Here is a 6,360-nt window from a genome sequence, read left to right on the forward strand (position 1 = left end):
ATCAGTTGAGGACTCGCGTGTGTGATGAATACATTCTTAATATTACTTTGCGTGTTATGTTTCCGTGTGACGCTTGATTCAAACTATAATACTCTGAGAAAGAAGCAAGGTGAGTCAGCCATATATCCAGGAACGCCACTTGGCTTGCATTGCACAGGAAGATGTGCATATGTCCTCCAGAGATCATAGTAGGAAAGAAAAGTTATGAAGTGGGGCAGTGTCATGTGAAACTGGGATGAATACGAATTGAAGTGGGAAAGCTGAAAGTGATGTGATTATAACGTTGTGACTATTCTTGGTGTTGTATTGTATGTTGCCAGTGTGACGCATTTCATGAAATGTAAGTATGTGTGGTTGGATGGGAGAGTAAGAAGATAGTTTCATAGGCAGTAGGTTATGCTTGTTCCTTTTTGTACTGCTCGGTCTGGAGGAAAGTTTCGTGATGATGGTTGTGAGAGTCGAAGTGTGAGATATAGCAAAAGATCCACCATCCTATCCAGAAAGTGCACTGTAGCGTTAAATAATTACGAGACCATGTCAGATGTAACAATGTAAAGCCATTCCCACTGGGCGGAATTTCTCATGTGTTATTGTTGTAGGTTATAGAATTTGTGTGTGTAGGTTATAGAATTTATCGGAATAAATAAGATAGTGAAAAGAAAAAGATTGGTGGCCTTTTCCTTCGAATAGTATGTTGTCATGATACCCAGAATTTATAATGTGTGCGCCATTCATATTCAGTGTGATGGCCACGTGTTGATCAAAGCCGTTAAATGAGAAAGAAAATGTGGTATTGCCAGTGTGTAGTGAACAGTCAGAGTTTTGTAAATTACTAATAGTCAGATGTGCGTTTCCGTTGCGTAATATTCAAACAGGAGAATAACTTGTAACTTAATTGTGAGTACTAGAGTTCATGTTACTCGATAAATAAGGATGAGACCACTCGCTTGGCAGACCAGTTATCTTGCAGGCCTGACTGCATGATGCCACAGTATGAGCAAGGCTTGTGGGTGCCTCTCATAAATTCGACCCTGCCAGGATTTTGCTGTTAGGGTTTGCTGTTAAGATAGTGCTAAAAAGTAAAATTTTTTGTTTGCAATTTCTTTCTGGATTGATGAAGGTCTTTTATTTTTTTTATGTAATTGATTGCTATGTCGTCCAAGGCTGGAAGATAGTTGTATAATTTTTTTTTGCGTAATGTCCATAGTAACTAGGTCGCAGTCGAAAAGTGTAGTCACCATGGAGAAGAGTGATTCTGGGGTGAACGTAGCAGTGGAGCAGGAAGTAGGTGTCGACCTTGGGGTAATGAGCGAGAGCGGCAAACACTCGGAAGGGGCTGAATTAGTCAGCGGACCGCGGCTAGGTGATCCTTTAGGCAGTGGGCTTTGTTCACAATCGGGGGCTTTTCCCGATGACGTGGGCGAGCCGGGATTAGGTCAGGTATGCAGTGAAAGTGTAGCTACCCTTAGCGAAGCTACGATTTCTCAGGTGAACGAAGTGAGTGCACCGAAAGTAACAAATGACAATGTGCTACTGCAGTTTTTACAGAGGATGGATAGAGATAATAATGAAAGATTGGAAGCGATGGATAAAGATAATAAGGAGAGAGATAGGGAGACTAATGAAAGATTGGAAGCGAATAAGGAAAGATTGGAAGCGATGGATAAAGATAGTAAATAAAGATTGGAGGCAATGGATAAGGGAAATAAACAGGAAATGAGGAAGCTACACTCAGTTATCGATAAGCGTCTGCCTACAGTTAATAATTGGTTAATAATTGTGAGTACTAGAGTTCATGTTACTCGATAAATAAGAATGAGTCCACTCGCTTGGCAGACCACTTATCTTGCATGCCTGACTGCTTGATGCCACAGTATGAGCAAGGCATGTGGGTGCCTCTCATGATGACCTCAGATGTTAAGTCCCATAGTGCTCAGAGCCATTTGAACCATTTTTTCTCTTGTGAATAACGCTTTATTTACGACTAAATTCACGGAAGATAAAAAGATGAAAACAACTATTAAAAGTGAAATAGAAGACTGATATGAACATTTCGTCGGACATGCTGCATATATTTCTTTTTTTTTTTTTTGGCTCTGACCAGGATGGCAACAGGATAAAAGCTTTTGAAAATCACGACAAGCTTCATTGTTATGCACTTTGCATTAAAACAGTACTGCGCTGCAATTTCGATGAGAAAGATTAGTACTAAATAATGCCCTGAACATCGCAGCAATAATAGATACTCCGGAATTCGTTATCGGTAAGTGAAGAAAAGTGATATCTGCTTTTCCTTGAAATCATCTTTTGAAGTAATAGGTCGGTATACGCTGGAACAGCTTGTACGCTATGCTAGAGTCCTTACATATTCAATATAAAGATTCTGTTGCTTTAGTGACGGTAATAATTCTGCCTACAAAAATGGCTCTAAGCACTATGGGACTTAACATCTGAGGTCATCAGTCCCCTAGACTTAGAATTACATAAATCTAACTAACTTGAGGACATTACACACATCCATGCTCGAGGCAGGTTTTGAACCTGCGACCATGGCAGAGGCGTAGTTCCGGACTGAAGCGCCTAGAACCGCTCGGCCAGTGGGCGGCAAATTCTGCTTACAGCTTACAGTGATATGATAATGAGGTTCGAGGAAGAATTGTGGATTTCCTGAAACCATTTTAAGAGGCCACAGGTGAATTAGACGACGGAGAAGAACCTATAACTATTAATTCTTTTTTCGTTTGACAACAAATCTACAGCGTCAATGAAAATGACTGTGAGACGAGTTAAGTTACTGTAGTTGCAGATACTTTTTCAGTATGATACGAGGAAAGAATAGATTAGTTATTAACTAGCCTAACTAATGTATACGGATAGATACGCATTTGTTAACAGGAGGTACAAAGGATTAAAAATCAAGACCTGACTTTCCTAAGTGGGAATGTTGTAATTACTTCCAAACATAAAACTGCTACGTTCGTTTGGCCGTCTTTCCGTGGTGTTATTATGCTTGATATAAATTAAAAGCAGGAAATTCTTAGTAGTTTGCACTGAAAGTGTATTAGTTTTTCAGGTACTACGTACAATCACTGAAGTAATCATTTTGTGTATTTAGTACATCGTGTCTTATAAAATGGTTCAAATGGCTCTGAGCACTATGGGACTTAACTACTGAGGTCATCAGTCCCCTTGAACTTAGAACTACTTAATCCTAACTAACGTAAGGACATCACACACATCCATGCCCGAGGCAGGATTCGAACCTGCGACCGTAGCGGTCGCGCGGTTCCAGACTGTAGCGCCTAGAACTGCTCGGCCACCCCGGCCGGCCGTGTCTTATTCCCAAGCGGAAGTACTATAATTGGTATAATATTTTATCAATGTAAAATACATTTTTTCGGGTACATTATCATGCAGTTTTCTATCACTTGTCTCTCTTTTGTTTATTAACACAGAGCCTTCAAGCACAGTGACATCGCCAACCAGAGAGAGAGATCATTTCAAGGACTGGAATAATAACATAATCTCCACTGCAGATGAAGTAGACATTCATATTTGAATGCACGTTGGAGATGATTATGAAGTGTGAAGTGGTTTTTCAGAGTAAAAAGTATCTACCAGGGCTGCCTCGTATAATGTCCTTCGTATATTTTCTTTATATAAATAGTCGTATCCTATATTTCAGGAATAGTATTTACTCAAAGTGTATTAGTTTCTCATTACTGACAAGCAGAATAGAGAAAGAAGGGCACTGGGTTTGTGCAGTGCGGCTAAGTGAGAGGAGACAAAACATCAGTGCAGACCGGTCATGCTTGGTTATTCACGTATTTGGAGACCTGGTGCGAGTATGTGACCAAGCCGAGCCATGTGGGGCCGGGCACTAGCGGCTCTGTCCTCCCTCCAAAAGGCGAGTCGTGACCGATCAGATACAGAGCGTTGCAGCACTGGAATGCGTACGGCGGACAGAGATTTAGAAGTACCGTGCTCAAGGGGTGCACAAAGTCTTGCATAGGACTCTGTCCGAACAGGCCTTGGAAGGCCCAGTGGTACTTACCGACCACCGTGTCATCCTCAGCCGATAGGAATTAGGGTATGGGGGGCATATGGTCAGCACACCACTTTCCCGGCCATTGTTAGTTTTCATGACCGGAGCCGCTACCTCTCAGTCAAGTAGCTCCTCAATTAGCCTCACAAGGGCTGACTGCACTCCGCTTGACAACAACGCCCGGCAAACCCGGACGGTTACCCATTCGAACCCGAAAGCGCTTGAATTCGGTGATCTGACCTGAACCGGTGTTACCACTGCGGCTAGGTCTTTGGCTCTTACATAAGAGGTTACGTCGTTATGCCTACAACGTGCAAAAGCTTTCAGGCACTAAAGCTGCACTTTGCAGTAGACATGATAGCAGAGACTGGCGCAAACAATGACTTCTTGGAAAAATTTTGTTTCTCCTATGAATCAACTTTTCATCTATGCTGCAAACTTAACGGTCATAACGTTCGTATGTGGACATCAGAATGTCCTCATATTACACGCGAAATGGAATGAGTCAGTCCCACTGTCAGTGTGTGGGGCAGACTCATGCACAGTTTCATCATTGGTCCTTTCTTTTCGAGGAGTCAACAACGATGTTTGCCTGGTCATGTTACAAGAGTTCGCTGTGCTGCAACTGGTACACCTGCAACATGATATCGTATCCTACCAGCTCGCTGGTCCCTAAATGTCCATCAGTTTTTGGATATATACATAGTTGGATCGGGCGAAATGGGTTGCTTCGGTGGCCGCCACGATCACCTGACCTCACACATCTTGATTCCAACAAATTAAAAGAAAAAAGAAGAATAAAAGAATACTTCGAAACTATCTTACCAGAATCTTCATGAAACAGTAACATTTTGACTTCGAATCTGACATCCACATGCAGTGTAGGTCTGCGATCACGTATGACTACTGTTTCATCAAGTGTCGAAACATGATGAGAGGAGTAGATGTAAAAAGAAACCCAGCTAACAAAATAAGGAACATGACGAAGTAATAAATGGAGCCGGCCGGAGTGGCCGTGCGGTTCTAGGCGCTACAGTCTGCAACCGAGCGACAGCTACGATCGGAGGTTCGAATCCTGCCTCGGGCGTGGATGTGTGTGATGTCCTTAGGTTAGTTATGTTTAATTTGTTCTAAGTTCTAGGCGACTGATGATCTCAGAAGTTAAGTCGCATAGTGCTCAGAGCCATCTGAATAAATCGAATTATGTAACCACAAAAACATAAACTAAAATATTGTGTTTACTGACGAGGAAACAAAAAGGTGAATATGAGCAAATGTGTAAGTCTGCACTTTCATATATTAAATAAGACAAGGTGCTTGGTGTTTTTTAGGCTTAAGACAACACCTAAAAGGTACTAAACTGAGTTTACTAGAGGACTGATAAATCTTTTCCAAAATTTTGTGCACATTCGAAAGGAATCCGAGTTGGTGACTCTGACATTTGCCATCACCTGTGATCCTACATTTCACTTAATACACCAGGGACAGCACTTGACCTGATTGTTCGAGGCCAACCATTTTGTTATCACGGGTAGAACACATATTCGATATTTGACAATACACTGTGATATACATTTGTCTACTTGGTATAAATTCCCAATCACAGTTGAAGATGTACGCCTGCATCCGCTTTATTAGCTTTTCGTACTTCACCACCTGCTACTGCTCAGAAAATATGATGAAAGAGAAAAATTTGGGGTTTCCGTAAGCCATTGTGTTAGAAACTTCTTTCAGATCTATCATTAAGAGGCATCAGTCAAAACGGGGGACGTGAAACCTCTTATGAACGAATTAATAGTAATATTTATGAAGTTAATAACGCACGAAGTTTGACCTAGTCTAACAGAAGATTGCCAATTATCCCTGTCTAAAGAGTATAAGGGGCAGGGGCACTACAAATGTAGTGTGTGGACAGTAAGTTGGGAATGTTGGTCTCACAGGGAGCGTGCTAGAGATAAGTCCCTGCAGTCGCACTGTCCTCTGTGACCTTGGTGGCTCAGACGGATAGAGCGTCTGCCAGGTAAGCAGGAGATCCCGGGTTCGAGTCCCGGTTAGGACTCACGTTTTCAACGGTTCCCGTTGATATCCGCAATATCCAGTGCCAGTAGAGTCAGTGTCGTCATAACTGCCGTCTGATTCACGTCTGCTGTGCAGCGAGCTACCTTAATTTAAGTATTAACTGTATTTTTCTTACTTGTCACTTCTTCTTCCGTGTGTTTTTGCTTTTAGGAAGCTTTAATTGTCGAGTGCTATTAATAGTTCCATAGATTTCGTGTTTGTTTTGAATACAGTCAGAGAGAGTCCCTTTAGTCAAC

The 6,360-nt window shown here is 41.9% G+C and overlaps 1 non-coding gene across 1 annotated transcript; it reads left to right on the forward strand.

Moving 5' to 3' along the window:
• Window positions 1-6,030: 6,030 nt before the first annotated feature.
• On the forward strand, window positions 6,031-6,104 carry Trnat-ggu (transfer RNA threonine (anticodon GGU)). The gene has a single exon. It is a non-coding gene; the product is annotated as a tRNA-Thr (tRNA).
• The last annotated feature ends 256 nt before the right edge of the window (window positions 6,105-6,360 follow it).

The sequence above is a fragment of the Schistocerca cancellata genome, chromosome 4 (genome assembly GCF_023864275.1).
Source record: "Schistocerca cancellata isolate TAMUIC-IGC-003103 chromosome 4, iqSchCanc2.1, whole genome shotgun sequence".
NCBI lineage: Eukaryota > Metazoa > Arthropoda > Insecta > Orthoptera > Acrididae > Schistocerca > Schistocerca cancellata.